This window comes from Perna viridis, chromosome 2 (genome assembly GCF_037379345.1).
Source record: "Perna viridis isolate PV_CMFRI_1.1 ecotype Kerala chromosome 2, ASM3737934v1, whole genome shotgun sequence".
Taxonomy (NCBI): Eukaryota; Metazoa; Mollusca; class Bivalvia; order Mytilida; family Mytilidae; genus Perna; species Perna viridis.
The window spans coordinates 56,382,165-56,391,783 of record NC_142446.1 but is presented as its reverse complement, the minus strand read 5'-3'; the positions used below and the strand labels follow the sequence as shown (position 1 = coordinate 56,391,783).

The window sequence follows — 9,619 nt, the reverse complement described above, 5'->3', positions numbered from 1 at the left end:
GCTATTGATGTTGTTTCTGACATCCTTTGGTTAAATATAGATCTTTGTAGTAATAAAAATCAGTTAACTCATTTCACGCTATCTAACGACAAAAGAGAAAGCCTTATAAATGCAAAGTTCAAGACTCGGGCAATAAAAAAATACAAATAACCATTTAGATCCAATAATCCACAAATATATGGAATACGAAAATACGAAAAATTCGAAATACAGTCGATAAAAAAATTGTCACAAATTTTATGTCGAAGAGTTGTTCATATTAACAGAAAACGACGAATTTATGTTCCTATCAATGAGTAAGACTGAAATACGTTTCAATCTTATATTTGTTCATGAGTTTTACCAAATGATCCTCTTAATCATATCCCTGTTTCACAATTTCCCCACATAAACAAACATCATGCATAGTTTTACCTCTATTTGAGAGGAAATTAAAGTTTGAATAGAGTTTATTCAAATAACATAAATCTTTTTAATTTAAATGATATTTGCCTTTATAAATATCATTGTAGAAAGTACGGTAGATATGAAATTTGGCAGGTAGATACAGGTGTATCATACCTAGATTTAAAGTCGGTAAAATGACACTTCTACTTTCCCTCAAACACAAGCACGAAACAGAATAAATTAGTATTTTATACACCTACAGAACTCTGCAGTTTTGATTGCCACCTCGGAGATTTTACTTGTGTTGATGAATTGTACGAGTCAATAGAAAAACGTGAATTTGATCGAAATATCATGGTTCAAAGAGGACTTTTTATCAACTTTGTTAAAACCCTTTCATGATATAGCTATTATAATTATAAATGTTATAAGATACTTCATTTGCCATTCTCGTTATATCTGTTGTTTGTTCCCACTTCGTTTTCACGGTATGTACGCGTGGTTCGATTGTATTAATGTAAGTTTACATCATTATGATGTAATTTTGAAATCTCTATCCATCAATGCTTTTGTCAATGCGACTGGATCACAAGAAATTCAAACACTTAGGTGAATTGACGAATAATAATTTCTCAACTTAAAAGCTGACGCTTAGACCAAAATTTCAAGACAAGGACGAAAAACTTCAGCATTAAATGACAGACGTATGTCAGAGGACACACTAAACATTTCAAATATGGAAACAAAATGATTTAATGACAGTTTTAGTAATAAAATCCTGGTTCCAAGGACCTGTGGTATAAATGTGCAAGGTTAATATCTGGAATACTTAAATGGAAATCTGAGTTAAATGTGAATGCACAAACTTGCTGTTGGCCCCTATTTCCGGGTTTTTTTCCCTTGAATATAATTTTTCTTGAAATCGTCAACTATTCCTTAGTCTGTTTTCTATAGCGCATTAATTCGTTAGTTTTATTATTCCTTGTATTAAAGCTCTTTCCATGTGGGGTTATCTCTTTTATAAGTTTTGTTTTCATCACAATTTGGTGATGTTTTCTTTTTCTGATGTTTCGATTTTTACGTATCACTGCATCTGAAGCTGTTAATTTTTTTCTGACTTATGTCTTTGTTTTGTATTTTTCAAGTTTTGTTCTTCGTGTTTACCTTTCCTCGTTTGTCTACCCCGGACTTGACTTTTTATGAGCAACTCGGCGGGTGTTTCTAGAAAAGCAGAGGACGCTTACCCTACCAGGTGCACCTGGTCCATGCTCCCAGTTTTTAGTGGAGTCCGAGTTGCTCATTTGCTTTTGTTACTTTGTATGTATGATTTTAGTTACTTTATTCTCTTTGTTGTGTATGTCTGTTTTCCATGTCTGGTCTCTGTCCCGTACATTCTTTTGATTACCGCTATAACATTGGTTCCCTTGATTACTCTGAACAGTCTCAACATGAAGCTGCACGCGTGCTAGGTATACCCACAGTGCCCTCGTACAGGAAGTTGATATTGGATAGCAACCAAAATAAGCTTATAAAGTATGCCCAACTTCATAAAGTCTCACACCATGAAATCAAGCCGAGATTTTTGTGACGAAATAATTCCATATAGTGAAAATACCAAAATCCCACGAAACAAGATATTGATATCAAACAGCAACCAAAATCGCTTACTACATATGCATTTATTCACATAAAGCCGCACAGCATATTTAGAAATCAATCCATCCATTGGGAACCGGACAAGTGATTCCATTATACAACTTTCTTGTTGACTTGGGGTATACTTATCACGTGTAGATTGTTCTATACTAGGTATATTCAGTACTTCTAGATTTCACTTTCACTTAAGGAGGTAGACCTAGGGTAAGGGACACCACTCTTACAAATTATTTGAACGTTGGTATTCAGCATTTGACATCAATTTCATGTAAGCATCAAGGTAACTTGGATTCATTTCATTCTGTTTCAAACGAAAGCTTGATAGGCTTTTGCGAAATTGAATAAGATATAAACATATCATAGATTCCAAGAGTTATGCCCCTCACCTTAAGTCTACCTCGTTAAATTATCTTGTCATTTTGTTTTGTTTTGTTTTTTTTATTTGCTCGCGTCTTCAACGTTTCCCTGCCCCAGAATACGTTTGTTATATCGCATCATTTTGTCAGTTTTGTTTTTATTGTTAAATTTGTCGGAAAGTCTTAAAGTTTTGTGTTATTGATCAGTATGAAAACAGACAATATGGCATTTAAACTAATTCAGTGGAATATGGAATTGAAGAACTTAAGAAAGAGTAATCAAGGGAACCAAGGTTATAGCCGTAATAAAAAGAATGTAATCCACGGACAAAGACCAGACAAGGAAAACAGGCATACACAACAAAGAACATGAAGTAACTAAAATCATACATACAAAGTAACAAAAGCAAATGAGCAACTCGGACTCCACAAAAAGTGGGAGCATGGACTAGGTGTACCGGTAGAGTAAGCGTCCTCTGCTTTTCAAAGAAAGTATCAAAATACATCAAATATATTATTAATATTAAAATATGCACATTTTTATTAAAGTCAATAAGATCCCAGTGAAAATCGGGAAATCTGAATTTATCCCGATAAAAAGTTTAATTTTTTCTTTTTTCTTACCGCAGTGCGCATTGGAATTCCAATTTTTACTAAACCAGATGGAAATTCCAGTTTATAGTAGATAGATTCCAGATCCCAATATATTTTTTGAATACTTAAATATAATTATGTAATTGTGATTTTTTTTCGTTTATTCAAATAAGAGATAATGTTCCGTGATGTCAAAGACGAGGACAAATACACTTTCTCCTCTTCTTCTTGCGCCACTGTATTTGCGAAATCACTTTCGTCAATGAAGATGAATCACGCCCTATAATATAAAAAAAAGGTGTTAACAAAATGAGTTTTGACTTTAACGATGATTCCATCTTCAAACCATTTTGGAGCTGTCCACAAGTGCATAATCCACGTAGTGTTATCGTACTTCGCATATCAATTCTTATTAGTATACAGCTTTTCCAAGAATCGTACAAAGAAAATCAAGATAAATCAAGAAAAAATGTCAACAGTCTGAACGTCAATTTCTGAGAAAGTTATAATTGTTATTAAATATATAAATAATAGCTGTGTCTTTAGATGGGGAAATATGCATGATATTTAAGTTGAATTGTATTGTATTTTCGGCTATTTTTTCTTTTGATTCATATAACTATTTCAAGTCATTTTTTTCTCTACTTTCCCAACATCCTTCATCACATTTATTAGTTCTCTAATCACTAACGGGACATATAGGTGAATTTACAATATAGCAACAAGAAACATAGTTTACTTCTAGGAATAGGACTGACATTCTTTAGATAGTTAACTGAATAATTGTTCACTTTCTATCATAGCTATACAATTTAGATTCCAGTTCATTACCAGGTATACGTAATGGCCATTCAAATTAAGTGAAGACCTATGTTACCCAAGTATGTCTTTGTAAAAATAAACTGATCACACCGTCGTCTGCTTGCTTCAATTTTTTTTCTGCGTGGTTAAACGTAAAGAACAAAAATACAATTCGCCAAAAAAAAAAAAAAAAAAAAAAGAAAAAGAAAAAGAAAAAGAAAAAAAGAATGGAAACTAGAGGCTCTGAAAAGCACGAATCACTCACCTGGCTTGATAAGCAATATTCTAATTTTTTTTTATAATAGCAGTCCTGTTTTTTTTCTCTTTGATTAAAAAATTCCTAACGCTCAGACCCTAAGGAACAATTAAATCAATTTTCATTGAATTCTGCCCTGTGATTTTATAGACGTCGTAAATGGGCAATAATACTAGCATGGATTAACATATTTACATGAAAATTTGACCACAGATCTCATCTAATTGCAATGAACACTTAATAATTTAACCACGTCAGAATTATTATAAACTTAACGGTTTTGGAGCGATATGCAAAGAAAATTCTGACCCCTATACTCTATTTTAAGTAACGGTGGTCATATTTTTTCTACGGATCTAAAATTTCCATATCAGTGCTCTAAGTGTTTGGTTCTAATTGCATGGTCTACATTTTCACAGGTTAAGATTTTTGAAAGCAATAACATCGTAAATAGCGAGAAAACGTAAAAAAGGGCACCAAACTTCAACCTTGCTAAACCTATTTACACGAAAATTTGACCACAGGCATATCCCATCATGCTGAACACTTTCACGCTGTCAGAATATGGCAAAACCTAACGCTTTAGAAGACGTATACAAAAAACTTCGGTCTGACCTCTATGTTCTATTTTTAGTAACGCCATGTTCTTTGGTCGAATCAAATCAATCGGAACTACTAGGACATTTTCGCTACGCTAAAAAATTGAATCGCATCTGTACAGAAAGCCTTAGGGAACATTCAAACAACATTAGGTTCTAATCGGTACAGTAGTTTCAGAAGAGAAGAGTTTAAAAAAAAAAATGTTAACGACGACGACGACGGACGCCAAGTGATGGCAATACCTCACTTGACATTTTAGGCCAGGGCCAGGTGAGCTAAAAGATAAATCACAGTTATATTTTAGCATTTTTGAAGAAAAAAATATATCATTTACATTCCACAAAAAAAACGTTTCGGTGGATCTCGGAGAAATTTAGGACGTAACGGGCAAGTCTCTATCAAGTGATTGTTTCAGAAACTGATCGATTAAAAGTAGAATGCGCACAACAAGCATAGGCAGTTTAAGGTGTGCATTAAGCCCAAGTTTTTAAATTTTGATCGAGCAAGAATTACTGAATACTTATTTTTCCCGACGCAGTCGGTATAGTTTCGCTTTTTACCCTTTGACCTTTCAGACGCCCTTCCATGGTAACCCAAATCACCTGATCGAAATTCTGTTTTCCGATTGGCCAAATACTGATAATTTAGAGGCATCCAAAAATTCGTATCGAAAATTGAAATTGTGTCCTATGTGTTATTTCCTGAATGAAATGTAGAAAATTTAGAGGTAAGAAGAACAAATTTTACTGCGTCGGCCATCTTTTTTTTTATCAAAGACAGTACTAATTCTTTGTGTTTGATTCTTTTATTGTTTTCGTTCCGTGACATTCATTGCTTAAAATACAAGTTTGCTTTGTTAGAAAATACGTTTAATACCTTAATTTGGTATGAAAAAAGGTTGCCCAAATCTGCCTCCAAATCCTTGACCACCAAACCCATTATCAGGTACAACTAGGAAAGCTTGTTCAGTTTGTGGTCGGCCTCCGCCAAATCCACCAAAACCACCACCGCCACCGCTGCCAAAGAGATTTCCGTTGAACAAAAACCTATCGGCAGCACCTAAAGCCAATAGATCAGCCAAAAACTGGCAGTTAACCACAGAGATAGTGGTAGCAACAAACAATGTGAAGAGTAGTTGTGCCTTCATTGCTACCTTTATCTGTAAAATTTGAGTGATTAATATAGAATTATTCGTGTTCTTACTAAACAATTTCATGATAATACATATGACATATATAAAACATAATGATAATATGAGTTGAAAAAGCGGATCCAGAGTGGGGACTTTTCAATGGCGGATCCAGGGGGTGCAGGGGGATGGCATCCCTCCTTATTTAAAAAATTGGCATTTTCATGTGTAAAATTGGCAAAAATATTGTTCTAGCACCCCTTCCATTTTTTGAGGAACCACGGCTGGCACCCACCTTTTCAAAGTGTCTGGGTCCATCCTACCTTTATGCTAGGAAAGTTCGGCTGATCATAGAAAAATCACTAAAGCACCTCCTTTTCGATTTTGCGTATCCGCCTCTTCTAATTGTTCGGTACAAAAGCTGCCTTAAATAATTGTCGTTTTTTTAAATAGGCGAAAGGGATAAAAATAATTCGTAAAACGATGTGCATCCTCCTAAAACCCCGGGTAAAGACTGAATGTATTAAAATTCAAGGCATCCGAACAAAGACGCCACTTTAACGCTCATATCTGTAGTGCATTTCAATTAATGCAAATGCTTGGTTCACAAGTCATGTTTTCAAAATGCAAAATGTATACTATTTTAGATATTCTACACGAAACTAAAATGAACATTTTTTTTTCAAGCCATCGTACTTACCAAGGGTATGACTACGTCCGACTGAGTGTCTTCAAACAAATATTTTGCTTTTTTATATTCCTCTTTTGAATATTCATAATGATTATATATTATCATATTCATCAATCATGTATACATTTTATTGACCTTTTCAACCTTGCGCTGTGATTAACTTCACATGATTATTCACTATTATTTTCTTTACGACATTTTTTATTGTTAAAAAATAGTATTATCAATATACCGGACAACTTCGTGTGTCTGCTTATTTTAGATGTATACCTTTTATGAAAATTTTAAAGCAATCGGATACCTACACCAGTCAGTTTACCAAGGGATAGGATCAAATTTTGTGTCCTGTTTTATTTTTTTTTTTTTTTCAGTATAATTTCGTACATTACATTTGTTTACGCTAGCCTCTCTTGGATTTTTTTTTTCGAACCAGATTCTTACTTTTTTTTTCTGCAACTTGCATTCTGCCTTTTTTTTTATCCCCCCACCCCCCCCCCCATTGTTCAACCTGGATTGTCTTTACCCTTACATCACTGTCCTACCTTTTTTTTTCAAATTTGATCCTAGCCCTCCCCCTTACAAAAAAGTCCAATGGTTGCTTCCTTACACGACCACACCACAAAAAAAAATTAACCTTATCATAAAATTTTTACTTTAATTAAACAGGAAGTTCAACGGCACAGAAATGTTGGATGTTTGTGGTCGCGCTTTTTAAACAGGCAACTGAAATTACTGTAAAATGACTTCAGTGAAACAGAATTTGCATTTCACAACGATATAAGTTCTAAATGGGAAGAAAAGAGTCCATCCACCATTTCATTGTTTTATTCCTACACTCCTATGGACATCCTGCATCCTAAACACACTTCAAAAGAACCGTCACCAGTGAAATTACGTGATATTCTTTTGCATGAAATTTTGATTTTTTACAAATTCTACTCCAAAATTTCTTAATTTGAAGGAATATGAAATTCATGCTGACCGGATTGGCTTCTCTCTGTACCAGATGGTTGTGTCATGAACAATTCTAAAATTTTTAAATCTGTATTTTGGCCCTTTAATTTGGGAAGAATCCCAAAATTTGTCATGGAAACTTGTGCAGAATTTTATGACAAAATAAAATAGACCTAACATTTGGATGATTCTAAAATGATATGCACATTCGGCTCTCTTTCAACGAAGTTGTTTATAATTCTAATTATCCAAGATCCGAACAGCGTCTGACGTTCGAAATTCACTCTAGACACTGCAGGGAGCCCTCCAAGAAAATGCAAGAATCTTGCAAAATAGGGAAAAGATGAATTAATTTACGGGACGGTATCTGATTGTCAAACAACGTTTGAATTGAATAATGTCAGTTAGTGAGAGAGGAAACGAACGTCTGCCGCTGTGTGGAGCTTGTATGTTTGTGTGGTCTTGCTTCATACCTATGAGGCACATATAAACACTCGTCTGCCGAACAAGTGCTGCCGAAGTAGCATAAAAAAATTCTCATGTTTTAAGCTTTTCACCAGACAAAACTTGGGCCATTCCCTAGGAGTCTGACCACTAGTAGGGAAAACATCAAAACTTTATTCAAAACGTCAAAATTTTGATTAGGATCTGTAGAAAAAAAAACACTTAGTATTAGCGAAAAAAGGTAGCATAAACAGAAGTCACCTGTTTTTGACCTTTTGAACCGGTCTAACTCGAATAAATGGCTTGATACATCATTTTCGCAATAAAATGCTTTGTTGTAATTATGTATTATTATGGATACCGTTTTTTTTATACATAAACCAATCAAATGAAATTTATTGTTTCGGTCATCGTTCTCCAGCTAATGTAAATCTGGACACAAACTTAACCATTTTTTTTTCTTTTCTAACACCATAGACCCATATATTACAGGTCTATGCAGCTCAGTGGCGGATATCAGACAGAATCGTCAATAACATTAAAGGCTGTACAAAGAACGACAAGAAAATTTTATGGATAGAAATTGTGAAAATCTAGATTTCATGCAAACGATAAATTCCATGCTCCAATTTTTGGGATGGAATTTGTGATTTCATGCCAAAAAATATCACTATTTCAGAGAGGGGTCGTACGTCGGGTCCGCTCATATGAATCCGCGCCTCATGCTAATAACTGCCGACAAAAAAAAAGGAATACATTTAAGTCTGTCGCTTAGCTTACGCCCAGTTGCGGATCCAAGGGGGGCCGGTTCAGCCTTAGAAAATTGCAATTTTTAAAAATTGTTAAAATATTGTTCAAGATACCCTCAGAATGCAGGATTTGGGGTTTAATATTTCAAAATTTTCTTGGGGGGCATGCCCTAAAACCCCCTAGCAAATTCCTATCACTTCGTGATCCTCACCTGTGATCCTGTCAAGAAATATTTTTGGGGCCCCCTTACCTAAAACTCTGGATCTGCCACTGTATGCGTTCATCTAAGACGGGAAATCAAGGAAACTAAAATTCAGATAACGACTAGACAGGGGAAAAATTCAGATAACGACTAGACAGGGGAAAAAATTACAGATAACGAAGAACAAAAAATAATCAAAATTCACAAAATAATCTAAATTCCATGACAAACTTGCTGATTTGTTTTCACGGTTGTCAACTATCTGTCCTTTCTAGTAATAAAACATTCCAGTAGTACCAGCGTGGGTATTTCTATCACTCAAATTCTCTCTGGAACTGCGTGTGACCATTACGTCGATTTCTTAGATAAGATTTGTGAGTACGTCTCCCCTACCTCCGCTTTAAATAACGGGCGGAATATATTCATCAGAATATACGTACGTACTTCCGTTAATTTTAATTCAGCTTAAACAGCAACTCCCAAGACCTTCAATCCCAAATACCACAACGTTAGGATGGCACCAAGTACTACTGGGTCAGTAAACCGTGTTCTATTATTTACAGTTATTAGCGTAACATGCCCTATATTCTCCCAGGCCACTTGTTATTTTTAATTAAACAATCAAGCTATGATCATTAGGTATGACGTTGTGCTCCTGTTGTGTTTAGTGTTATAATTAGGGAACAACCTTTGATTTTTACGAGGGGTACTAGGATTAAATTTGAAAAAAGGCAGGATGCATCTGTTAAAAAAAAGTTTTTTTGTAAAAACGTTAATGTTACAATTATTTGTCATATTT

At 34.5% G+C, this 9,619-nt stretch overlaps 1 long non-coding RNA gene across 1 annotated transcript; it reads right to left on the bottom strand.

Moving 5' to 3' along the window:
- Positions 1-2,984: 2,984 nt before the first annotated feature.
- On the bottom strand, positions 2,985-6,511 carry LOC148626156 (uncharacterized). The gene is made up of 3 exons (XR_015920199.1): positions 6,480-6,511; positions 5,527-5,809; positions 2,985-3,273 (listed from the first exon to the last, which is right to left on the bottom strand). It is a non-coding gene; the product is annotated as an uncharacterized LOC148626156 (long non-coding RNA).
- Positions 6,512-9,619: the final 3,108 nt, after the last annotated feature.